The sequence below is a fragment of the Rhinatrema bivittatum genome, chromosome 9 (assembly GCF_901001135.1).
Source record: "Rhinatrema bivittatum chromosome 9, aRhiBiv1.1, whole genome shotgun sequence".
NCBI lineage: Eukaryota > Metazoa > Chordata > Amphibia > Gymnophiona > Rhinatrematidae > Rhinatrema > Rhinatrema bivittatum.
In genome coordinates this window covers 7,270,387-7,297,919 of record NC_042623.1, presented here as the reverse complement: position 1 = coordinate 7,297,919, position 27,533 = coordinate 7,270,387, and positions in this window count along the sequence as shown.

The window sequence follows — 27,533 nt, the reverse complement described above, 5'->3', positions numbered from 1 at the left end:
TTTATTTATTTAAGTTTTTTATATACCAACATTCAAGACGGTGGTCCCATCAAATCGGAGGGGAATATGGAGATCTAACAGGAAGAGGCAGAATATTTCTGTGCCTAAGAATAGTTCATCTATAGGATAGAAAATGTAGAACCTAATTATTACTTATATAGATTCAGCTCAGGCCTTGGCATTGGTAGCTCAAGGTGAGTGACATTGAAGTACTGTGATATTTGCCTACAATCTAAGGGGCCTATTTACTAACGGGTTTTTTTTCTCTCATTTTGAGGTCAGTATTCAAAACTAAACTTGTAAATGGATAACTCATGAGTTAGATGGATAACTTGGGTGGCTACTATATATACCACTTGGCTCTGAATATTGACCTCGTTGTGTCTATGTGCAAAATGCATGCAGCCTAACTTTCAAACCTATTGGCAGTACAGCATTTGCATGCATGTGTGGACGCGCAGAGATTAATACAAGTATTTCTGATAGCGGGTGGACATTTGGGGGCTGTGAAAGCCTGTGTGTACATAAGAACATAAGAAATTGCCAATCCTGGGTCAGACCAAGGGTCCATCAAGCCCAGCATCCTGTTTCCAACAGAGGCCAAACCAGGCCACAAGAACCTGGCAATTACCCAAACACCAAGAAGATCCCATGCTACTCATGCAATTAATAGCAGTGGCTATTCCCTAAATAAACTAGATTAATAGCAGTTAATGGACTTCTCCAAGAACTTATCCAATCCTTTTTTAAACACAGCTATACTAACTGCACTAACCACATCCTCTGGCAACAAATTCCAGAGTTTAATTGTGCGTTGAGTGAAAAAGAACTTTCTCCGATTCGTTTTAAATGTGCCCCATGCTAACTTCATGGAGTGCCCCCTAGTCTTTCTACTATCCGAAAGAGTAAATAACCGATTCACATCTACCCGTTCTAGACCTCTCATGATTTTAAACACCTCTACCATATCCCCCCTCAGTCGTCTCTTCTCCAAGCTGAAAAGTCCTAACCTCTTTAGTCTTTCCTCATAGGGGAGTTCTTCCATTCCCCTTATCATTTTGGTTGCCCTTCTCTGTACCTTCTCCATCACAATTATATTTTTTTTGAGATGTGGCCGGCCGAAATTAATGGCTGCCTTTGGGCAGGTGTTAATTTCTGAGAGTAAAATGTGCGGCTTGGCTGCACATTTTACTTTCTGTATCGAGCGGGACTAACTAATAGGCTCAACAACCTGCATTTGCATGTTGAGCGCACTATTAGTTTTGGGGGGGGGGGGGGTTGGACACATGTTTTCCATGCACTGTTAACCCTTGCTGTATAAGGGGTAATAATAGCGCATCGAAAATGCGCATCCAAACGGGGGCTAATCGGCCTGTATGTTAGAAAACAAAAAAGATTTTGTGTTATTTAAATCATCCAGTTTTTAATTATCTAATTTTTATACAAACATACTATTTATTATTAAACAATTAACAAAATAAGATACAATTGCCATAATTTCATTCAAGTGAGAAGTGTCCAAAAATATTTTAAGAACAAATACTATCTACCTTATAAATGGGCTCTGACCGACGGCCCGCAAATGCGCAGTAGAGAGCAGCTCTACCGCGCATATGCAGGTGAGCACGTCGGTCAGAGTTCTGCGTGCCCGAAAAAAAAAATGGCGGTGGGGCCGAAGGAGCGGCAGCGGCGAAGCAGGAGCGGGAGGAGAAGCAGCGGCGCCACGCGTGCGGGAGTGACACCCCCCCTCCCCCCCGCTGGAGATCTGCCGGCAGGAGCGGGAGGAGAAGCGGCGGTGCCGCGCGCGCGCGTGACACCCCCTCCCCCGAGATCTGCCGGCAGGAGCGGGAGGAGAAGCAGCGGTGCCCGCGCGCGCGTGACACCCCCCCCCCCGAGATCTGCCAGCAGGAGCGGGAGGAGAAGTGGCGGCGCCGCGCGGGAGGGACACCCCCCCGAGATCTGCCGGTTGTGGATGATGTTAAAGGGGAGTGACTGAGGAGAGGGAGGGGAAGATGAGAGAGAGAGAGAGGGGGAGGGAGGTGAGAGAGAGGGAGGTGTGAGAGAGGGGGGAGGGAGGTGAGAGAGAGGAGGGTGAGAGGGAGGGAGGAGGGGGGGAGAGAGGGGGTGGTGAGGGAGGGAGAGGGGGGTGAGGGGGAGAGGGGGTGGGGTGAGAGGGAGGGAGGAAGGTGAGAGGGTGGGAGGGGGTGGGGTTGAGGTGAGAGGGGGGGAGGGAAGGTGAGGGGGGGGGGGGAGGGAGGGGGAAGGGGAGAGAAGTGAGAGTGAAGGAGGAGGGAGAATGAGGGGGTGGGGTGGGTGGGAGGGAAGGGGAAGGTGAGAGTGAAGGAGGAGGGAGTATGAGGGGGAGGGAGTGGGAAGGAAACGGACCGAGCCCGTTGTTACGGGCTTAACAGCTAGTCCATATATATTAAAATAATGTCCCAAACATGACGTTTCAAAAAAGTGTGCTGATCACTGCAGTCGTAGGTCTTAAAGTAATTCCAAGAAATTGTGTCTATTTTAACTCACAGTTATGACAACAGTTATTTGTAGTGGAAACTCTTAAGGGAAAACCAGGAAATTGTGTCTATTTTAACTCACATTTATGCCAACAGTTGTTTATAGTTGTTGGTCATTAACTCCCCTGCAGTTGTTGGTCGTTAACTCCCCTGCAGTTATCTTAGGTGACTTCAACCTCCATGTTGATGTCCGCCCTCCCACACACGCCTGTGAAATCCTTCTGGACACCCTCCAAGCATTAGGCTACAGACAACTCATCTCTGCACCTACACACAAAGCGGGTCACACCCTTGACCTCATTTTCGTCAACCCCCATGTAACGTCGACCAGTACACCTGTTACCACCCCAGTCCCATGGTCCAACCACTCCCTCGTCAATGTCCTCCTCTCCACTAACACCCGCCCACCAGCACCCCACATGCAGACCAAAACAATCACCTTCCGTAAACAATGTTCACCAGAGGACCTGACCGTAGCATTTGACAAAGCATCTATCAACCTTAACCTCTCCAACCCAGAATCTGCGCTACTCTCCTGGAACAACCTCACATACTGTAGCTAATGACACCTGCCCCATGGTCCACAAACAGATTCCCCTCACACAAACAGCAAAAAAACCATGGTACACTGCAGAATTAAAAAGGATAAAAAAAGACCTCAGATCCAAAGAACGCACGTGGCGTATACAACCATCACTTACCCACAAAGCAGCATATAAAAACACCTTGCATACTTACAGACAAACCACCCAGCAAGCTAAGCAAGACTTTTACTCTGCCAGAATCCACGACTACCAATTCAACCCACATGAACTTTTCTCCTATGTCGCAGAGCTCACAAATTCCATTCATCACACTATCACTGAAGATAATGCCAAGGGTAATAACCAACATACTACTACGCTTCCCTACAAATCCCACCCCTATCACACCACTCACCAGTAACAATAAGGCCACCCTTGCATCCTTCGACCTCACAACAACTAAGGAGATAGAATCATCTTAAAAAAGATCAAACCAGCTACACGTACCTCAGACACAATTCCGACAAAAGCTCTCCTAGCTATTCCCGCTACCATCTCCAAACATCTAACTGACATAATCAACTACTCACTTTCCTTCGGAAATGTCCCAGACCCCCTCAAGCTTGCAGTCGTTAAACCCCTCCTCAAAAAACCCTCCCTTGACCCCTTCAACCTAGCTAACTACCACCCAATCTCCAACCTGCCTTTCATATCCAAAATACTGGAAAAGGTAGTTAATACACAACTTACAAACTTCCTAGAAGACCACTGTATCCTTCATCCATCACAATTTGGATTCCGTAAAGCCAGAAACACTGAAAATCTCCTATTAGCCATCACTGACACCATCCTCAAAGGTATGGATCATGGCAAATCATATCTACTTGCCCTCTTAGACATTTCAGCAGCCTTCGACACAGTCATAAGAACATAAGAAAATGGCATACTGGGTCAGATCAAGGGTCCATCAAGCCCAGCATCCTGTTTCCAGCAGTGGCCAATCCAGGCCATAAGAACCTGGCAAGTACCCAAAAACTAAGTCTATTCCATGTTACCGTTGCTAATGGCAGTGGCTATTCTCTAAGTGAACTTAATAGCAGGTAATGGACTTCTCCTCCAAGAACTTATCCAATCCTTTTTTAAACACAGCTATACTAACTGCATTAACCACATCCTCTGGCAACAAATTCCAGAGTTTAATTGTGCATTGAGTAAAAAAGAACTTTCTCTGATTAGTTTTAAATGTGCTCCATGCTAACTTCATAGAGTGCCCCCTAGTCTTTCTACTATCCGAAAGAGTAAATAACTGATTCACATCTACCCGTTCTAGACTTCTCATGATTTTAAACATCTCTATCATATCCCCCCTCAGTTGTCTCTTCTCCAAGCTGAAAAGTCCTAACCTCTTTAGTCTTTCCTCATAGGGGAGTTGTTCCAATCCCCTTATCATTTTGGTAGCCCTTCTCTGTACCTTCTCCATCGCAATTATATCTTTTTTGAGATGCGGCGACCAGAATTGTACACAGTATTCAAGGTGCGGTGTCACCATGGAGCAATACAGAGGCATTATGACATTTTCCGTTTTATTCACCATTCCCTTTCTAATAATTCCCAACATTCTGTTTGCTTTTTTGACTGCCGCAGCACACTGAACCGAAGATTTCAATGTGTTATCCACTGTGACACCTAGATCTCTTTCTTGGGTTGTAGCACCTAATATGGAACCGAACATTGTGTAATTATACCATGGGTTATTTTTCCCTATATGCATCACCTTGCACTTATCCACATTAAATTTCATCTGCCATTTGGATGCCCAATTTTCCAGCCTCACAAGGTCTTCCTGCAATTTATCACAATCTGCTTGTGATGTAACTACTCTGAACAATTTTGTGTCATCTGCAAATTTGATTATCTCACTCATCGTATTTCTTTCCAGATCATTTATAAATATATTGAAAAGTAAGGGTCCCAATACAGATCCCTGAGACACTCCACTGTCCACTCCCTTCCACTGAGAAAATTGCCCATTTAATCCTACTCTCTGTTTCCTGTCTTTTAGCCAGTCTGCAATCCACGAAAGGACATCGCCACCTATCCCATGACTTTTTACTTTTCCTAGAAGCCTCTCATGAGGAACTTTGTCAAACGCGTTCTGAAAATCCAAGTATACTACATCTTTAATATAGGATGTAATTTTTGTGACTAAAGGCTGCAAAAAGCTTTCAAGATATTTGGAAATCGGTTCTTAGTGAACTTATTCCCGATACGATCAGTCACCCAGCGGGGACATCAGTGACTTATGTAATTTCAGCACAAGATACAATATTGGTTAACCCACAACAACCTCCAGTACCTCACTCTGATCTCCACCCAGACCTCCCACCCAAAACCTGCAGACAAAATTCAAGTGTGATTTCAATTGCACAAGTCAATTAGCAAGTGTAAAAGCATAGGGAGAAGGTCAGTAAGCATACTAGGGATGTGAATCGTTTTAGGACGATTAAAATTATCGTCCGATAATTTTAATATCGTCTTAAACCGTTATGGAACACAATACAATAGAGATTCTAACGATTTATCGTTATAAATCGTTAGAATCGTGAGCCGGCACACTAAAACCCCCTAAAACCCACCCCCGACCCTTTAAATTAAATCCCCCACCCTCCCGAACCCCCCCCAAATGAGTTAAATAACCTGCGGGTCCAGCGGCGGTCCGGAACGGCAGCGGTCCGGAACGGGCTCCTGCTCCTGAATCTTGTTGTCTTCAGCCGGCGCCATTTTCCAAAATGGCACCGAAAAATGGCGGCGGCCATAGACGAACACGATTGGACGGCAGGAGGTCCTTCCGGACCCCCGCTGGACTTTTGGCAAGTCTCGTGGGGGTCAGGAGGCCCCCCACAAGCTGGCCAAAAGTTCCTGGAGGTCCAGCGGGGGTCAGGGAGCGATTTCCCGCCGCGAATCGTTTTCGTACGGAAAATGGCGCCGGCCATACGCATATGGCCGGCGCCATTTTCCGTACGGAAAATGGCGCCGGCAGGAGATCGACTGCAGGAGGTCGTTCAGCGAGGCGCCGGAACCCTCGCTGAACGACCTCCTGCAGTCGATCTCCTGCCGGCGCCATTTTCCGTACGAAAACGATTCGCGGCGGGAAATCGCTCCCTGACCCCCGCTGGACCTCCAGGGACTTTTGGCCAGCTTGTGGGGGGCCTCCTGACCCCCACGAGACTTGCCAAAAGTCCAGCGGGGGTCCGGAAGGACCTTCTGCCGTCCAATCGTGTTCGTCTATGGCCGGCGCCATTTTCCAAAATGGCGCCGGCTGAAGACAACAAGATTCAGGAGCAGGAGCCCGTTCCGGACCGCTGCCGTTCCGGACCGCCGCTGGACCCGCAGGTTATTTAACTCATTTGGGGGGGGGTTCGGGAGGGTGGGGGATTTAATTTAAAGGGTCGGGGGTGGGTTTTAGGGGGTTTTAATGTGCCGGTTTTGCGATTTTTAGATTTTTAGATTTTTCACGATTTTTCACGATTTTTCACGATATTTTACCCCCCCAAACGGCAACAATACGATTCCCTCCCCCTCCCAGCCGAAATCGATCGTTAAGACGATCGAGGACACGATTCACATCCCTAAAGCATACAGAGCACAGAAAGTATCTGCTTGCATGCAAACTTCCAGCCCCTGCCCCCCTCCACGGAGTGCCCCATGTCTCCCCCTATATCTTTTCAAGTATGCATACACTCTTGATATTTATAAAACAGTATAAACTAAACCTATATATTTATTTATTTTTTAATTTTTATATACCGAAGTTCTTGTAAGAACTACAAATCACTCCGGTTTACATAAAACGATAAACTGCCCAACAGAGAGAGGGGCTTTACATAGAACCATAGAACAGATGGAACAATATAACTGGATGTCAATTTAACATAGTAATAAATACATATTATAGTTTAACATCGTAATAAATAAGTATTATATATACAGTTTAACTATTTAACGTAGAAATAATGACATATTAACGCTGCAAAATAGATACAATAAAATATGATGAACTTTTGGAATCAAAGATTGTTGTACAGTTGCAGAGTCCTGATAGTAGGACTTGGTGCGGTGTCCATAATTTGGGGATACCTCATATTTAGGAAGTCTATAGGCAGGAAGTATATAAAAAGTGATGGTATCTCCTACGGGGCTCCTCCCCGTAGGAGATACCATCACTGTTGCCCCTGAGAATCCACCAAACACCTCGATATCATAACAGATTGCTTAGTCCATGGATTCGGCTCTGCTCACCATGTTGCAGGCCATTCCAGGCCTGGCCCAGCGAATCACTGAACAACAGAGCACGCTGGAAAGCTTGGCTGTGGCCTTTAATCTACTACACGCACAGATGAATGCTTCTTCTTCCTCAGGTAAAGAAGAAACACCACCAGAAGTGACGGTTAAAACAGTTGTACCCCTCTCCACTCCTATTTGCTTCTCTGGAGAGGCCTGGAGATGCAGGGGATTCCTCAACCAATGCTGTATGCATTTTGCACTTCAGCCTAACAATTTTCTCACAGCCTATACCAAGACTACGTATATCCTGTGCTATCTAGACAGAAGAGCACTAACTTGGGCTTCTCCACTGTGGGAGCATGATGATCCCATCCTGACGGACCTTGCTGGGCTTTTGGAACTGTTAATATCCGTATTTGATGACCCTGCCAGGTCACAGGATCCACAGTCACAGGATCCACATTGGTTCATCTACAGCAAGGTAATAAACCTTTACCAGACTTCGCCATTGAGTTTATGACTTTGGCTTCAGAGTTGAACTGGGACTCGAGATGCCTGAAGACCCTTTTTCTTTGAAGGCCTGAACTCCCGACTGAAAGCTGAATTGACAGCTCGAGAAATGCCTGAGACCTTGGAGGACATGATGAAGTTAGCCACAAGAATTTACCAACGACTTCGGGATAAGGTTCAAGAGGTTAAAGGTTCCAAGAGGCCAAGCCAGGGAGAAATCCGAGTCAAGACTTTACCTAAGTCTATTCAGTCTAAAGTGGTTGCTGGCGAAGAAGAACCTATGCAACTGGGCCGTAGTCACCTGATTTCTAAGGAGAGAAGAACATGGAGAAGATTAGGCCTCTGCATGTATTGTGGTCAAGCAGGCCATGCAGTACAAACATGCCCTATCTGTCCGGGAAACGGGCAGACCTAAGTCCTGTGGGAGGACTCTTCTTAGGTCTAACTGCTCCTTCTCCTCCACTCTCTCTGCCAGTCTCCTTGATAAACGGACCACTTGAATTCCAGACTCTTGCCCTAGTGGACTCCGGGGCAAGAGGGAATTTTATACTGAGACATCTAGTGGAACATCTGCAAATCCCCACTATGACTATGAAGCCTCCACTTATGTTATCCTTTATCCATGGGGAGCCCTTACCAGGTGAAGTAACTCTACAAATGGAACCGGTCAGTTTAAGGACTGGAGCTCTTCATATGGAAACCATTTCCTTCTTCGTGCTCAAAGGCTATGCACCCCTTAGTACTCGGGTTACCATGGCTACAAAAGCACATGCCTCAATTCAACTGGGCTACACTGAAGCTTTCACGTTGGGGCCCAGATTGTCATGGCACATGCCTGAAGGAAGTTTCACCACTACCTTGTATGCCTACAATTCCATTGATGCCTGGGTTACCACCTCAATACACATCATTTCAAGATGTGTTCTCTAAAGAAGCCACTGATATACTTCCTCCCCATAGATCTTATGACTCTGTGATCAACTTGAAACTGAATACCGAACCACCCAAGGGAAGAGTATACCCCCTCTCGGTGGTGGAAAATAATGCGATGTTGGAATACATCCAAGAGAACTTACAAAAAGGTTTCATAAGGCCATCCAAGTCTCCTGCAGGAGCAGGGTTTTTCTTTGTGGGGAAGAAGGATAGAACCCTATGTCCATGCATTGATTATTGTGGTCTAAACGAGATCACGGTCAAAGACCGCTATCCCTTACCACTCATCTCTGAGCTGTTTGACCGCCTACAAGGGGCTAAGATCTTCTCCCAGCTGGATCTTAAAGGAGCGTATAACCTTGTCCGCATTCATTCAGGGGGCGAACGGAAGACAGATTTTAACACCAGGGATGGACACTTTGAGTATTTGGTGATGTCCTTTGGCTTATGCAAAGCCCCAGCTGTCTTCCAAAATTTGATGAACAACATCCTTCATGACTGTTACCTCGATCGGGGCGCGCGGCGGCGCGACGCGCGGGAGGAGCCGGGCAGCGCACGGAATCTGATGGCGCGTTTCGGTTGGCGTCTGCGGCGCGGGCCGCAGCGCAGGAATGGCGCTTCCCCCGCGAATTGTCGGCCTCTCTGCGTGCTAGCAGGACCAAGTGTCGCGCGATTGGACTGGCCACGCCCCCCCCGACGTCAGACGCCGACTTAGGCGTTTTGCGCGGGAGATAGGGGCTATTTAAACGGCAGCACTTCTCCTGTTTCTTGCTTCGGCCACGTTTGTTCCTGGGAGCATCGCTGTGTGTTTGGCTTGCTGTTTTCCTGCTTCTGATCACCTTGGACTGCCTCTGGATTATTCTGCCTGCTGCCTGCCTGTTCGGATCTTCTGCTTTTGGTTCCTGATTGTTCGCTGCCTGCCCCGACCTTGGACTGCCTCTGGATTATTCTGCCTGCTGCCTGCCTGTTCGGATCTTCTGCTTTTGGTTCCTGATTGCTCGCTGCCTGCCCCGACCTTGGACTGCCTCTGGATTATTCTGCCTGCTGCCTGCCTGTTCGGATCTTCTGCTTTTGGTTCCTGATTGCTCGCTGCCTGCCCCGACCTTGGACTGCCTCTGGATTATTCTGCCTGCTGCCTGCCTGTTCGGATTATCTGCTTTTGGTTCCTGATTGCTCGCTGCCAGCCCCGACCTCGGACTGCCTTTGGATTACTCTGTCTACAGCCTGTACTGACTCGGACTGCCTACCGATACCCGCGCTCTCCTCCTGAAGCCAGACTCCAACGTCTCCAGGTAAGCGGTCTAGACTGTGGTTCCACTACTATCTGAATACTAGTCGTAACAGTTGGCCGAAGCCATGGAACCAGTGGATCTGACCGCTTTACAAGCCATTCCCGGAATGGCTAATAAGATCCAACAACAACAGGGAGTTTTGGATCAGGTTACAGGGGTCCTAGATCGATTGGTCGCACGCATGGATGCCTTAGCCCAATTACCCACCGGACTCGTGCCCAGCGCGGCGGCTACTCCGGCTCCTGTCAGGATTCCACCCCCGCCGCGCTTCAATGGAACAGCAGCCTTATGTCGAGGTTTTATCAACCAGTGCAGGATGCATTTTTCTCTTCAACCGGCCTCGTTCCCTAACGATAAGACAAAAACTACCTTTCTCCTGTCCTTGTTAGAAGGTCCAGCCTTAGCATGGGCTTCTCCTTTGTGGGAACGAGATGATCCCATCCTCAATTCTCTGGATCGATTTCTCAAAGAATTCCGTCTGATCTTTGACGAGCCAGGACGTTCATCCTCCGCGGCAAATGAGTTACTTCAGATCAAGCAAGGCGCACGAACTGTCGGGGAGTACGCCATTCACTTTCGTACCTTAGCCGCTGAATTGGCATGGGGTGAGGAGAGCCTTACGGCAATTTTCCGTCAAGGGCTGGCAGAAAATATTAAGGATCAATTAGCGGGTAGAGAACCTCCAGAGACTTTGGAGGGCTTAATCCGATTAGCCATTCGATTGGATCTACGTTTCCAGGAGAGGACACGAGAGCGAGCTGCCACCCGAAGAAATTTCCGGTTAGCTCCGACCTTTCAACAACCAATGGTCGCCCCACAGGCTGGTCCGGCATCAGGAGATTCAGACGAACCAATGCAGATTGATAGATTTCGTCTGACTTTCGAGGAACGGAATAGGAGACGTGCAAAGAACCTCTGTTTATATTGTGGGGGAGCGGGGCACTTCCTCAACAAGTGTCCTAACAAACCGGGAAACTCCCGGACCTAGGTCGGGTAGGAGAGGCCTCCCTGGGTCCCACCATTCCCTCTCCGCAACTGCTCATACCCACAACCATTGACTTCAACCGCGAGCCATTGCACTGTCAGGCCTTCATAGACTCAGGAGCGGCGGGTAATTTCATTCAGGGGTTGCTCGTGCAGAAATATCAAATTCCGGTGGAATCATTGTCCACTCCCCTGACGGTAACCTCAGTATCAGGGCAAGCTGTGGGTATGCTCATCACCCACATTACCAAACCCTTGATGCTTCACACCGGCGTACTTCACCAGGAAAGCATTCAATTATTTGTACTTCCTTCATCAGTGAACCAGTTAATTCTGGGCTTACCGTGGTTACGTATGCATCAGCCTCGCATTGATTGGGCCTCGCTACAGCTTGCAGAGTGGAGTCCATTCTGTCTTCAACACTGCATCAAGACTCCGCTTACGATTCCACTGCAGTCCACTCGCCTTGTTAATGGTATTCCACTACCCTATCAGGATTTTCAAGACGTCTTCAACAAACAGTATGCGGAAATATTACCACCTCACCGCAAGTACGACTGCTCCATCGAACTTTTACCTGGAAGAACTCCTCCCAAGGGGCGCATTTACTCTCTTTCGGAACCCGAATCATTGGCCCTACGTCAATATATTGCGGAGAATTTGGAGCGCGGATTTATCAGACCTTCCACTTCCCCGGCCGGCGCCGGATTTTTCTTTGTGAAGAAGAAGGATGGGTCATTAAGACCTTGCATTGACTATCGTGGCCTCAACTCAATTACCAGAAAGAATAGGTATCCTATCCCCCTCATTTCAGAATTGTTCGATCGAATTAAAGGGGCGCAAATCTTTACCAAGTTGGACTTACGAGGGGCCTACAATTTGATAAGAATTCGGGAGGGGGACGAGTGGAAAACCGCATTCAATACTCATGATGGTCATTATGAATATTGCGTTATGCCCTTCGGTCTTTGTAATGCCCCTGCGGTATTTCAGGACATGATTAACGACATCTTTCGTGACATTCTGTATTCCCATGTAATTGTTTACCTGGACGATATTTTGATCTTTTCTCAATCACTTTCTCAACATGTGCTCCATGTCCGACAAGTCCTGCACCGCCTTCGGGAGCATAAACTGTTCGCCAAACTAGAGAAGTGTGTCTTCCATCAACAACAATTGCCCTTTCTTGGTTACATTGTATCGAACCGAGGACTATCCATGGACCCTGAAAAGCTTCATGCCATACTTCACTGGCCCCAACCGGTGGGGTTAAAAGCCTTGCAAAGGTTTTTAGGATTTTCTAACTACTACAGGCAGTTTATTCCCCATTTCTCATCATTAGTGGCACCTCTCACGGCGCTTACCAAGAGGGGAGCTTCTACGGTGTCCTGGCCGGAAGAGGCACGATTGGCCTTTCATCGTTTAAAAACTGAATTCACCACGGATTTATGTCTCCGACGACCGGATCCTGCACGTCCTTTTACCCTCGAGGTAGACGCCTCTGCTGTTGGAGTAGGGGCGGTTCTTCTTCAAAGATCCGCAGAAGAGCAGTGGGTGACATGTGCCTTCTTTTCTAAAAAATTTACTCCTGCGGAACGTAATTATACCATTGGTGACCGGGAATTATTGGCCATTAAGTTGGCCTTTGAAGAGTGGCGACACCTTTTGGAGGGGGCTCGTCATGTGGTTACGGTATATACAGACCACAAGAATCTTGAATATCTGGCTACTGCCCAGCGTCTCAACCCGCGACAAGCCCGGTGGGCCCTATTTTTTAGTAGGTTTCATTTTGTTGTCCGCTTCCGCCCTGCACTGAGGAATATTCGAGCGGACGCCCTCTCTCGGAGCTTTGACTCTCTGGATGACCCGGATCCTCCTCGCTACCTCATCGACCCGGCTCACATCCAGTTGGCCGCCACTTTTACGGTACCCGTCGGGAAATCAGTCGTTCCCAAGCGGTTGCGCCCTAAGGTTCTTCGGTGGGCCCATTTTTCCCATCTGGCGGGCCATCCGGGGGTTGCTCGCACCCAGGAACTCCTCTCCCGTCAGTATTGGTGGCCCAACTGGGCAAAGGACGTTAAGAATTTTGTGGACTCCTGTCCTGTTTGTGCAGCCCAGAAAACGCCCCGGCGGAGACCTCTCGGCCTCTTACATCCGCTTCCTCCTCCTCGATGTCCGTGGACCCATATTGCCACCGACTTTATCACTGATCTTCCGCCCTCGGAGGGGAATACGGTCATATGGGTGGTGGTGGACCGTTTTTCTCGGATGGCGCACTTCGTTCCTCTCCCCGGGTTGCCCTCCGCTCCCGAATTGGCTCGTCTATTTTTGTTTCATATTTTTCGTCTCCATGGCCTTCCCCTTAGTATAGTTTCCGATAGAGGTGTTCAGTTCACGGCCCAGTTTTGGACTAACCTCTGTCGCCTCCTCCGGGTACGGCTTGCCTTTTCGTCGGCCTATCATCCGCAGTCCAACGGCCTTACGGAGAGGACTAATCAAGCTGTTAAGGCATTTCTTCGGGCCTACGTGAATCAGCGACAGGATGATTGGGCGCCTCTATTAGTCTGGGCCGAGATTTCCCATAACAACCTGGTCCATCAGGCCACCGGTAGTTCTCCGTTCTTTCTGGTGTATGGTCGCCATCTGAACTTTCCTTTACCTATTGACGCCTCCTCCAATTGTCCAGCTGTCAACGCTACCGTTACCTCCATGTCCCGTTTATGGGCTGAGACTCATGCCCTGCTGCTTAAGAACGCTGCAGTTATGAAGCGTCAGGCCGATCGCCTACGGACCCCGGCTCCTGATCTTCATTGCGGAGATCTGGTCTGGTTAAGCACTCGTCACCTTCGTCTACGCTTACCCTCTGCTAAATTTGCTCCTCGTTTCATTGGACCCTTCCCCGTCCGGAGACGACTCACCCCGGTCACCTATAGCCTGTGTTTACCTCCTTCCTTGCGGGTCCATAACGCATTCCATATCTCTCTCCTGAAGCCTGCGGTCCTGACCTGGCCACATCGACCGCGACGATCCGCTTGTCCGGTCCTTCCTGAGACTGATCAGTATGAGGTACAGGCTATATTGGATTCCAGACGTGTCCGCGGGCGGCTCCAATATCTCATTTCCTGGAAACATTGTGGTCCTGAGGAAAATACGTGGGAGCCCTCCACTAATCTCCAGGCGCCTCGGTTGCTTCGGGCTTTTCATCGTCGCTTTCCCTCTAAGCCTGGCCCCCGGGGGCAGCGGAGGGGGTCTTGCGGAGGGGGTACTGTTACCTCGATCGGGGCGCGCGGCGGCGCGACGCGCGGGAGGAGCCGGGCAGCGCACGGAATCTGATGGCGCGTTTCGGTTGGCGTCTGCGGCGCGGGCCGCAGCGCAGGAATGGCGCTTCCCCCGCGAATTGCCGGCCTCTCTGCGTGCTAGCAGGACCAAGTGTCGCGCGATTGGACTGGCCACGCCCCCCCCGACGTCAGACGCCGACTTAGGCGTTTTGCGCGGGAGATAGGGGCTATTTAAACGGCAGCACTTCTCCTGTTTCTTGCTTCGGCCACGTTTGTTCCTGGGAGCATCGCTGTGTGTTTGGCTTGCTGTTTTCCTGCTTCTGATCACCTTGGACTGCCTCTGGATTATTCTGCCTGCTGCCTGCCTGTTCGGATCTTCTGCTTTTGGTTCCTGATTGTTCGCTGCCTGCCCCGACCTTGGACTGCCTCTGGATTATTCTGCCTGCTGCCTGCCTGTTCGGATCTTCTGCTTTTGGTTCCTGATTGCTCGCTGCCTGCCCCGACCTTGGACTGCCTCTGGATTATTCTGCCTGCTGCCTGCCTGTTCGGATCTTCTGCTTTTGGTTCCTGATTGCTCGCTGCCTGCCCCGACCTTGGACTGCCTCTGGATTATTCTGCCTGCTGCCTGCCTGTTCGGATTATCTGCTTTTGGTTCCTGATTGCTCGCTGCCAGCCCCGACCTCGGACTGCCTTTGGATTACTCTGTCTACAGCCTGTACTGACTCGGACTGCCTACCGATACCCGCGCTCTCCTCCTGAAGCCAGACTCCAACGTCTCCAGGTAAGCGGTCTAGACTGTGGTTCCACTACTATCTGAATACTAGTCGTAACAATGACCTATTCTACCAATGTGTCATTGTCTATTTGGACAATATCCTGATCTTCTCTCAAGATCTGAATATCCATATCACGGATGTCAAGAGAGTGTTACACTACATGCCCCTTTATTGTTGAGGTGGATGCCTCTGATGTTGGTGTAGGGGCTTTATTAAGTCAAACCAGTGACTCCAAGATCCTGCGGCCATGTTCCTTCTTCTCCAGACGATTCTCACCGGCTGAGAGGAACTATGGAATCGGAGATAAAGAATTATTGGCGATAAAGATGGTGTTCGAAGAGTGGAGACCCTGGCTCGAGGGTACTCAACACCAGATTACGGTTTACTGACCATAAAAACATAGAATACCTTCGTCACGCCCAGCGCCTCAACCATAGACAGGCGAGGTGGTCCCTGTTCTTTAACAGGTTTGATTACATCTTAAAGTACTGACCTGGAGATATAAATGTCAGAGCGGATGTCCTATCTCTCTCATTCCTATCTGAAGATGTGCCTGACACTCCGCAACACATCATTGAACCTGAGAGAGTCATTCTTTCAGCCACTCACCCAGTACCTGCGGGTAAGATGATTGTGCCTGCCAACCTCCAGAAGAAAGTACTAGCATGGGCTCATTACTCTAAATTGGCTGGACATCCCGGTCAATGAAGAACCCTGGCAAAGCTGAAAAAGTTCTACTGGTGGCCGTCGATGAGAGAAGATGCCTTCGTTTATGTAGTGGCCTGTACCAACTGTGCCAGACAAAAGCCTCCGCTCAGTCGTCCTTGGGGCCAACTATAACCTTTACCTATACCAGATAAGCCCTTGACTCACATTGTCACAGACTTCGTGGTGGACTTACCCCTCTCCGGGGGCAACAACACTATCTGGGTAACGGTGAATAGATTCTCAAAAATGACTCACTTTGTGGCATTTCCTGGCTTACCATCTGCCAGCAAACTTGCAAAGCTCTTCATCAGCCACATATTCCATCTGCACGGAATACTCAAGCACATAGTCTCAGACAGAGGCGTATAATTCACAGCCACATTCTGGAAGACTCTTTGCAAGAAGTTTGATATCACTCTCAACTTCACTTCATCTTACCATCCGCAATCCAACGGCCAAACTGAGAGGATGAACCGTACCCTCAAACAGTTTCTCAGAGCCTAAGTCTCTTCACACCAGAACAACTGGGCTGAATGTCTACCGTGGACCGAGTTTTCCATCAACTCTCATCCAGCAACATCTACTAGTTCAACACCATTCAAAGTGGTATATAGATGACTACCTTCACCACCTTTGCCACTTCCGCTTTCATTGTTGTCCCTGGCAGCACAAGTCACTGCCGATGAAATTCAACATCTTTGGAAGAAGACAAAGGAGATGTTCATCAAAGCTGGAATTCAAGCAAAATTAGACTATGACATGCATCACAGCAAGGCTCCTGAACCTAAGCCTGGTGATAAGGTCTGGTTGTCTACAAAGCATCTTAGAATAAAGTTGCCATCTGCTCACTTCGCTCCACTCTATGTCGGACCATTCCCTATCCTCCGACGTCTGGGCAATCTCTCCTACAGTCTCAAACGTCCTCCAGCAATGAAGATCCATAACGTGTTTCACGTCTCATTACTGAAACCGCTCATACTCAACAAATTCAGCACCAAGACACCAGATCCCCCTCCTGTTGACAAAGAAGAGGACCTCGAGTACAAAGTAGACGCTATACTTGATGTACGGAAGAGAGGCAGAGTATAGGAATACCTCCTGTCATGGGAGGGCTTTGGACCAGAAAATAACTTGTGGGAACCGATGTCTAACATTTTGGACAAAGAGATGCTGAACCAGTATCATCATTCACATCCTTGGAAACCAAGACCAGGTAGGGGGTTTGAAGGAGGCCCTTTGAAGGGGGTACTGTTGCGTCCGTTGGTCTCAGACGGCTTCGCCTGACATGCCTCACCTCTACTTCAGACTTCTCCACCAGCCTCAGGAGAATGGTGTCCATAGCGTCTACTTGCTACACCCTCCGGCTTCCCCGGAGTGGCTCTGGCGTGACGTCCCACCATGTGGACCTGAGGCCTCCTAGGGCGCGCGCGCCCACATGCTTAACATCTTGTAGCAGTGTTGGCGCAAACCTCGGGGGCGTCCCCCTCGAGTGACGTCACTGCTTCTGTATACAATAGGTTTCCCATTTGCCGACTCTCGCCGAGTTAGCAACAGATTGTATACAATCTGCTCCTGTCTGAAGCTGCTCTGCCGCTTCTACCCTGCTGGAAGCCATCTTCACCCTCCAGGGTTCTACTAACCTGGGTACCTGCTCCTCAGGGGCCCTTTACTTATTTACAGGTGCCTATCCTAAATACAGGTACTCGCTCCTCGAGGGCCTGTGTGTCTATCCTGGTGCCTGCTACCAATTCTTCAACCTGCTGGAACACTACCTATCAGCTACAGAGAGTGAGTACAACTTCTCCCAGTCTGTCCATCTTCAGCTCCTCACTGCCCATCTGCATCGGGCCCTACACCAACATTGTGGAATGGGTCTCCTCTGCCGAGGATTACAGACTGTTAATACCTATCCTCTCTCTACTGCTCATTGGGAACTCTATCTACTCAGCTACCAAGGAGTGTGTTATAGCATCTTCCAGTCTGTCTCTCCTACAGTGCCTTACTGGACATCAGCATCAGGGCCTTACACCACCATTGTGGGACGGGTCTCCTACGCCAAGAATCACAAACTGTTGCTATCTAATCTACTCTCTACTGCCACCTCTGGTGGACCACACTAGCTGTATAATAAAAGATATATTCTCTGTGTTTGTGCATCTGAGTCTAGCCTGGTGCTTCAGTTCCCTACGGGGCTCCTCCCCATAGGAGATACCATCACTGTTGCCTTTGAGAATCCACCAAACACCTCGATATCATAACAGAAATCCAGAGGCTTAGTTATCAATTTCTCTAAACACAGCCTGGCACAGCATCCAACTCCTTCAGGGGCCCATAATCAGCTGCACACAAGGAGATCTGCGCAGGCAAAAGCCTCATGTAAATGCTGCCACTAATCAAGAGCCAATCAAGGCTCAGCATCATAAAACATGAAATACGGAGTATGAAAGCAAATGTTCCTTAAGTCATTCCATTTAAATGGCGCTTTTGTCGGGGCAGATCTCCTTCCATTGAGCAGCTGCTTATGGAGCCCTGAAGTAGATGGACACCGTGTTGGGCTGTTTCAAGGAGGAATTTGGAGGCTCAGGAGACCTTCTTTGAGAAGATGATAACTGAACCTTCCGTGTAGGGTTGATGAATTTGATTCCGATAAGAAGGAGTGACCAATGATTATATTGGGGTGGCCGATATAAAACTGCATATTGTTGAGTATTGGTTCCATGCATGAAGATCCCTGAAGCTGTCGAGATTATGATTTTGTGATTGATATATTTATAGAAAACAGGATTTGCTCGATAGGATTCTTTACTTCTGATTTTATAAAATAGGATATACACAAATACATGCTAATTTTACATATTCAACCTCCACTGAACTCTTTGAAAATTTGTCTCCATAGTTTGCCACTCTGCAGGCAGTTTGAAAATTGCTCCATTATTATTTGCAATTATTCTAAGCAACACCTAATAAAGAAGATGCTTGCATATGGCTTCAGGTAGATGTGCCAGTCCTGTAGAGAATATCTCTAAATTGATGCATACAGCAATGCTATAGGCATTCATATATTAATGCTTCTTTAACTTTTATAAAGTCAGGCCAAAGCATGAAAAATGTATATAACAACACTAATTATGTTTTTGCTGATGCTTGCATCTATAATTTTCTCACAGTATTTTGTATTTCTTAAAGCACTACTGCTATATCACATTTATAGCATAGCTCAACAACACTCTCAGGTGCATTTTTAATCCTTGAAATCAGAAATTATTTCAATATTGTTTCAATAGTAGAATAGCTGTAAATGCGAAATGTACAGAGTGATTGAGACAACCTTAGATGTCCAACATTCCATTGGCAAAATGTTGGAATAGTTTGTTTTCTATTTGGCTGCATTACCCTGCTTTAATAAGCATTCATAAAAATGAGACCGCAATGGAAATGAGAAACCCAACAAAAACCGTACTGCAGTAGTGACATCTGTTTTAATTTGAGAAAATCGGTACATTTCTAATAACCTTTCAGAATAGTTTCCATCCGTGGCTCTCAGGATCCCTTAGCAACATTCAGCAGACTTTTCACAGTGTGCATATATCCTGAGTCAGAGCATGCCTGGGATTAAACTGCCCCTCTGAAAACCTTTTAAAAGAAAGGAGCCCATTGAAAGTCAAACGGTCTAAGGTTCTCCTCTGTCAACTTGTCAAATTAATTGCATGAAAAAAGTCCTGACGAGTAAGGATCGTTTCCATTAAGCCAGAAAGGACAGTTGTTAGCAAACCCAGCTCCTGGATATATAGGGAGCCAGCATCTCTGCACAATTACGAATATTTCATAAACTAAACGGGAGAAAACAGTGGTCAGCTGGTCATGCTATGATCCAAGAGCGCTACATCTGTATCTTCTGCACTAAAATCCTTTCTGTAGTAATAAAATAGGTGAAAGCAGGAAAAGAACGTTTTGGCCCCTGCAATCTGCACAGCTATTCCTGTCCACGCTGCCACGGGATCTACCCCAGCTTCCAGCCACAAAGGCTTGACTGCTTGAAGGGACCACTTCCTCCTTGGTTCTCTACCAGCCTAGAGAGATTAGCATTACGTTTCCATGTGTAACCCAACATCCTGCTCCCCCAGGTCCTTCCACCAAGCTTTGTGTTACAAAAACAAGTGAGACTGAGGCCTTGCTGGGCGCTACCTGGGGAGCAATTTGGCAGCCCCGTGGCCTGCAGGGCTGGTAGGGGGCGCTTCCCTTCTCTGCCTTTGCTTTGTCCTCATCACCTCTTCCCTTCTGTCATGCGTTCGACACCTCTCTCCCATGGGGGGGGGGGGGTTTGTTTTATTTTATTTTCATTTATTTAAAACAAAAAAACAAACCAACCACAAATATAAAACAAAAACAAAATGTAAAGAGAAAATAAATAGCCAGGTCTGAGCCCCTTCACGACACCCCCTTTCCTGGACCCTCCCTCCATTCTCCCCCGGCCCCTCTTACCCCCTCTAAAACTTGAAAACCGGGCAGGAGGAATCCTGAGTTGCTCGTTCCCCAGTGGCGCCAGCTGAACCCCAGTACTGGTCAATCCTGAAAATGTCCACTGGGGCACAGGCACTGGTGGAGCAGGAATGACTGGGAATAGCTCCTGGCTGGGATTACAGGGGCCCAGGCTGGGAGGAACTGGAGATGGCTTTGATTTTTTTGTTTTTGTTTTGTTTTGTGGTTTCTGGATCTTGCTTTTGAATAATTTCATTCATTTGTTTTCATTTTGTTTCATTAAAATTTCCCATTTTGTTTCAAATGAAAAGCACATCCCAGCTCTCTCCTATATCCATTTATTTTCCTGAAAAATGAGCATTTCAGACATTTAAAAGGTTCTTTCACATTATTTGCTTTGAAATTTTGTTTGTTTGTTGTGCTAAAGTCATGTCTGACTGATTTAGAAAAGAACTGACAGCATTCTCAAGGTAAGTGAAGGTAAATCCCATTAAAGCTTTCAGGAAGGTGTGGAGCGAGCTGAATCGCGCCCTGGACCTGGACTGGTTTCATGTCGCATCACCATCAGGCGAGTCGTCTCTCATTCACGACAGCAGTCAGGTCGCACCTATTCTAAGCCACTGACATGTTCACCCCTCACTCGCTCACATCTGACTCTGATTCCATGAGCTTCCTGGTTTTAATGACATGAAAGTGAAGACGCTAGCAGCCAGTACTGCTGTAATATTTTAATGTTTGCTGCCTGCCTCAAATACCACTGAACATCAAAGGTTCGTTCAGCCTCCATTAGAAATTATTCTGTTAGTATTTTTGAATTTATGGAGGTTTCAGGGAATTTTAGCTTCTAAAATGTCTTTAGATTTACACAGGAAGAAAGCAAGCAGGAAACACTACCCAGCAGTAAAAGTGCCTTCCTTCCAGGATGCCCGTCCGCGCTTGTGCACAGACCTGAACCCGCCTCCCTGGTCAGAATTGGCCTTAGTGCCAACCAGCGCCATTTTCAAACCAGGAGCGGGCTGACGATCACTCCTGTCCCGTTTGGACTTCAGAGACCACATGGAAGGCTAAGCAGCATTTGGGGAGGTGCGGGGGCCTAGGAGAAGGGCCACAGGATTTTTAAAATTGTTACATTTTGGCAGCAGCAGGAGACTGGGCCACCTGCAATTTTTCAACCAAAGTAAACTAGCCGATGAATTTTGTGTGGATTTTGCTGCATTTGGATGTGAACCGACACGTTAAATGCAGGGGTCGGCAGCTCCGGTCCTAGCTCTCAGGACCCCTAATAGGGAATGAGGAGCTACAAACCTAATCTCGGGCAACAGGGCTTCGCATGGAACCAGACATCAGGATTTTTAGAAAGAAACGAAAAGCACTGTATTTTAGAGATGCATATTTGTAATTGTGATTATTGTTACATTTTATTTATTTAATGTTGTATTGTATTTATTTTATGTGTATACTTGTGATTTTATGAACGCTATATTGCATCCCATGCTGGACATGAACTGGAAGTTGTGGGCTGTCAAAAACTGTTAAATAAATGAATATGCATTGCCTCCATTGTACGCAATTACAATCTCATGCATATTCATTGTGGATGTCGTGGAAAGCAGACATGTATGTGGACTCCAGGGCTGGAGCTGCCTGCCCCTATGTTAATGAAAGAGGTCATTTCATTACATTTTTGAAAATTTATTTATTTATTTTATTTATTTAAGAGCTTTTATTTACCGATGTTCAAGTACTGGTACATATCACATCGGTTTACATAGAACCAAAGTTGGAAATTACATCGAACAAGAAAATTAGAAAATTAGAAAATTACATCGAAGAAGAAAATTAAGAAACAAAAAAATTACATCGAACAGAAGGGTGCAAATAACAGGGCTAACTTCGTGGGAACTTATAGATAAAGCTGAGGAATATTTAAAAATTTAAAATAATTACACATAACAAATAAATAACAGTCAACGAACTCAGAATTACGACCGACTTAATAAGCATGGGTGCAAATTAAAGTACAGCTAACAGGAAAATGAATGCAAACTCCATGACTTGGGATCTGGATGGCCTTCCCAGCCACATGGCCTGGGCTCTTTTACACCTCCTCATCATCATATGTTGCTGCTAGACTTTTATCTGCTTCCCATTCGGGGAAACAACTTAGGACTTGTCACATTTGCTTTTGTACAATTCTTTATCCTAACAAACTAACTTTTTTTTTTTTCCAGTACTTTGTAAATGAGGCCCATTTCATGCTAAATTCAGTTCACATTTTGCCTCCTTGAGGTTACGTCATGGAAACCTCTCCTTTCAACTCAAACAATCAAGCTGATGTTGCTTTTAGTTGCCTACCGGCCCTGGAATCCTCTTAAGGAAATTAATCTGCACAAAGGCTGCAAACCTATTATGCAGAATTAAGCAGATAGCAAATCAAGCTGAGGTTAAGGAGATTTATTGGACACAGACCTGTGCGCAGAAACACAAGGCAATGCATTTCCCATTATTTTCTTATTCCTTTTAACAAAGCAGGAACTTTCTCTCTTTATCAAGCATATTTTGACAGTAACTTTCAAACTGGCGTGCGGATGCACACATGTGCACGTTCATCAGCTCGCTCCCAGGGGCGTGGCTATTTTATAGCTTGTGCATGTATGTTATACAATCGCCATGTCCCTGGGCACGGCTACTGAATGTGCGCACATGTAGGCCTACGCGCCGGTTTAAAAGTTACTGTCCTCGTGTGCACACATTGAAAGCTGTGCACACAAAGCGCCAATTTATGAGCATGACTTCTGATTGCGCATGAAGTGCTTTTCTGTGCGTGCAACTGTCTGCTGCAAGCAGAAACTTCCAAAAACAAATAGCAATGAGAATTTTCATTGTTTTAGAGATGCACAGTTGATTTGGTTTGTTTCATTCGGAACAAACCGTAAATAGCTTTTATTGTTCCAAGACCTTTGTTTTGATGCAAATCCCTAGCTAAAAACCATATTTTTGAGTGCTGTAGTACGTATTGTAACTCTCTTCCTGGATAGCGGTGTTCCTTTCTATGTTTTGTTGAATATTCTTAATGTTGAAAATTTCAGAATATAGGGAGGGTACCTTTAAAACATGCAGGAATGCACACATATATGCAGGTGTACAGACACATGTGCGCATAAACACATATTTTATATTGTGCGTGCAAATGTGTGCACACTATATAAAATACGCATTAAGTCTACCCAATAACATGTTCATGTATCAAAAACTATGCGGCATGTATTTTAAACATAGCTGCGTAAATGTTGATTTATTCAGTTAAATGGCAACAAATATCCGGTGAAGTAGCTTATCCAGCTATGTAAGATAGCTGGATAAGTAAAAAAAAAGAACTACATAGGTGATAAGTAAGACAGATGGATAACTACTAGTGTCTGAAGACTTATCCAGCTATGTAGCGCTTTTTAAAACTTATTTGGATAAGTGGTAGCTTTGCTGCTACTTAGCCAGACAAGTAAAAATCTTGTCTGGATAAGTGATGGACATCTGCTATGCACGCATATTTGTGCTCTTAATTTTAACCATTTAAAGAAAGAAATGTAATTTGTGCATTTTTCCTTAGCAGTTGTCGGCTTTTACGCGTGTAAAGCATCCGATTTTATAACTTGCGCGCAAAGGAAATTACCAGTTTTACCAGTTAGTTCACCAGTTTGCCCAGTCTATCTCTAGGTCATCAAGACCCTTCTGGCTCTTCAGCTAGAACTCTCCCCAGTCAGCATTTGCCTATAAAGAGTTTTATTCTGACGTAATTAGCAGGTAATTGGCAGGAAAAAATATGCGCAGGTAACTGCCGAATGAGCGTCACTTCCACAGGTTATAAAATAGCACCTTATAGACCCAACCAGGAACCCCCCTCGCACCCCATTTTGTCACGAGCACATTTATTCACACACCAGTATTTGCAAGTGTATGTGCGAGATTTATAAAAAGTATTTCTGTGAATGTGTGCTATTTGCGCGCACATCTGCTACTTTGCGCACGTGTCTCTCTTTTAAAATTCACCTTTTTGTGGAAAACATTAACCCACACCTTCCTACTTTTATCCCACAACAATGATTTCCACGTCTAACTTAGCGCTCGCCATTGTACCAGCTCCTTCGATAGTGCTTCAGCTCATCGGCTTTACATTGTAGCCGAGTATTACTCGCATGAAGGTTGCAGGAGATCCCACATTACCAGTTTGTCAGGGATACTCATCCTTAGAAAAATGGATCCCAGACCTTCAAACTGTAAAGGGATGGTGATAATTCTGAAGGCATCGGTTGCAGTGCAAGGAGCCAAGTTATAATATGTCCTCATGCCCCTGGGACATCCTTTCCCCCACGTCTTTACTCAGCATGGCCTTGGTAGGAAAGTTTTGTGCCAAACGCAGGACCGTGCAGGACTGTGGAAAGATGCCAGCTCAGCTTCCAATCAAAGACACCTTCTCGCCCACCCAGAGCTACTTTTTGAACCGATAGTATTACTTCTTTTATAGCAACAGGCATGCGACGAATGCAAATGCCGTTATGTATGTATCCTGTCACCGAGGCAGAGGGCTGGCTCTGTAAGAACTGCGGTGAGCAGCGCAGAGGAGGTGCTATAGGGAGCACGGGTTTACAGTGGAAGCAGGGAGCATGTCTGCCCATGGGAAGCCACCTCTGGAAGGCGCTATATGAGATTGACTGGATTTTTTTGGCTTTGCCGCTTCATTGCAGGATAAATCGGAACGTATCCAGATAAGCTGTGCTACTTGCAGGGCTCGCGGTCTTTACGCACGCAAGCATCCCTGCGCACAGGAAGGATGACTTTGAAGAACTGCTTGCGTGCATCCATTTACGCGTAGGTATGGGCACACGCAACGTCGCTACTATATTTCTATGCCTGTGTGGATACGAAATGCGAGAAGAGATGCACAAACCAGGAGCCGTGCAGTTTCAGACTTATCTGGAAAAGTAGCAGTAGTAAGCCGGGTAAGTCTGAAAATTGCCTCTTCTCTTCTAAGTCGTGCGTTTTGGACTTATCCTGGTATGTAACATTACCAGGTAAGACAAAAAAAAAAGTGCTACTTATCTGGATAAGTTCAAATGTGTCCTTCTAAATAGCAGGAAAGGTGTTACTTAGCCGGATAAGTCTGAATATAGCCAGATAAATGCGTGCAAATGATATACCCGTATATTTGTACTTCAAATTTTAAAGGGATACGCGAGTAGATTTTACTAGCGATGTTGAGAATTGTGTACCCCTGCAATTCGGCATTTACACGCATAAATCAAGGGATTTTCTAACGTGTGTGGCAATGAAATTACCAGTTTTACCAATTACTCTACCAGTTCACCCAGTCCATCTGCAGCTCGTGAAGACCCTCCTGGCTCTTCAGCCTGAAGTCTCCCCATTTCACTCAGAGCCCCCATCCAGTCATTTTTCCCCTTTAACGATGTTTATGATCACTTGTGCTAGATAATGAACAGTTCTCAGTAGACGCAGGTAAAAGACTTCATTTCGGCAGGTTGTAAAATCGCAACCTTCTCGCATAAATGTTGGCTCCTCCCCGGAACGCTCCTGGCCCACCCCTTTTTAGTGCAAATTTGCTCGCAGACCCTGATTTACGCCGGTTTGGTGCGGTTTTTAAAATAGCGCACACTCGTGTATGCGTTAGGTTATGAGTGCAAGTGCCATTTTTTAGAAATGCAACTTTTGAAACTTCGCCTTATATGTACTCGTATTCGATAACCTGCACATATCCTCCAGGCGCAGGTTATAAAATAACGTACAACTTTCCACATACCCAGGTACACGCGTATATGGGCAGCTTTGAAAGCTACCCTCCCTATGTCCTATTGTCATGAATACCTAGAGATATCTAAATAAATGGATTAAAGCACTTATGGACTAAAACTTATAGTCACTGGTAAGAAAAATATAGAAAACCCAAATTTGAAATAACAGACGTTTAAATGTTGGTGATGTATTAACAGATGTTAACAGTTCTCCGCGGACAGTGGAAGCTGGCTTGCATGCGCCCTCTCAGGTCACATTTCTCTGGCTTTGCTTCTGTGCAGGTAAGATTCACAGCTGCTCAAATCACACACAGGCCGATTCAGTAAAGTCCGCGGGAGAGCGGATGAATGCCTGCTCTCCCGGCGTGCGCGATGCAGTATTCAAAATAGATAGTGCAGTCGAAATGGGGAAAAGGAGGCGCTAGGGACACTAGCGCGTCCCTAGCGTCTCCTTTTTGACAGGAGTGGCGGCTGTCAGTGGGTTTGACAGCCGGTGCTCAATTTTGCCGGCGTCGGTTCTCAAACCCGCTGACAGCCACAGGCTCGGAAACCGGACGCCGGCAAAATTGAGCGTCCGGTTTTCGGCCCGACAGCCGCAGGCCGAATTCAAATTTTTTTTTTTTTAACTTTTTTTACTTTTCGGGACCTCCGACTTAATATCGCCATGATAGTAAGTCGGAGGGTGCACAGAAAAGCAGTTTTTACTGCTTTTCTGTGCACTTTCCCGGTGCATCTCAAAAAAGATATAATTGCGATGGAGAAGGTACAGAGAAGGGCTACCAAAATGATAAGGGGAATGGAACAACTCCCCTATGAGGAAAGACTAAAGAGGTTAGGACTTTTCAGCTTGGAGAAGAGACGACTGAGGGGGGATATGATAGAGGTGTTTAAAATCATGAGAGGTCTAGAACGGGTAGATGTGAATCGGTTATTTACTCTTTCGGATAGTAGAAAGACTAGGGGGCACTCCATGAAGTTAGCATGGGGCACATTTAAAACTAATCGGAGAAAGTTCTTTTTTACTCAACGCACAATAAAGCTCTGGAATTTGTTGCCAGAGGATGTGGTTAGTGCAGTTAGTATAGCTGTGTTTAAAAAAGGATTGGATAAGTTCTTGGAGGAGAAGTCCATTACCTGCTATTAAGTTCACTTAGAGAATAGCCACTGCCATTAGCAATGGTTACATGGAATAGACTTAGTTTTTGGGTACTTGCCAGGTTCTTATGGCCTGGATTGGCCACTGTTGGAAACAGGATGCTGGGCTTGATGGACCCTTGGTCTGACCCAGTATGGCATTTTCTTATGTTCTTATGTTCTTATGCCAGAAGAAATTAGCGCCGACCCAAAGGTCGGCGCTAATTTCTGAAAGTAAAATGTGTGGCTTGGCTGCACATTTTACTTTCTGTATCCCGCGCGCATACCTAATAGGGCCATCAACATGCATT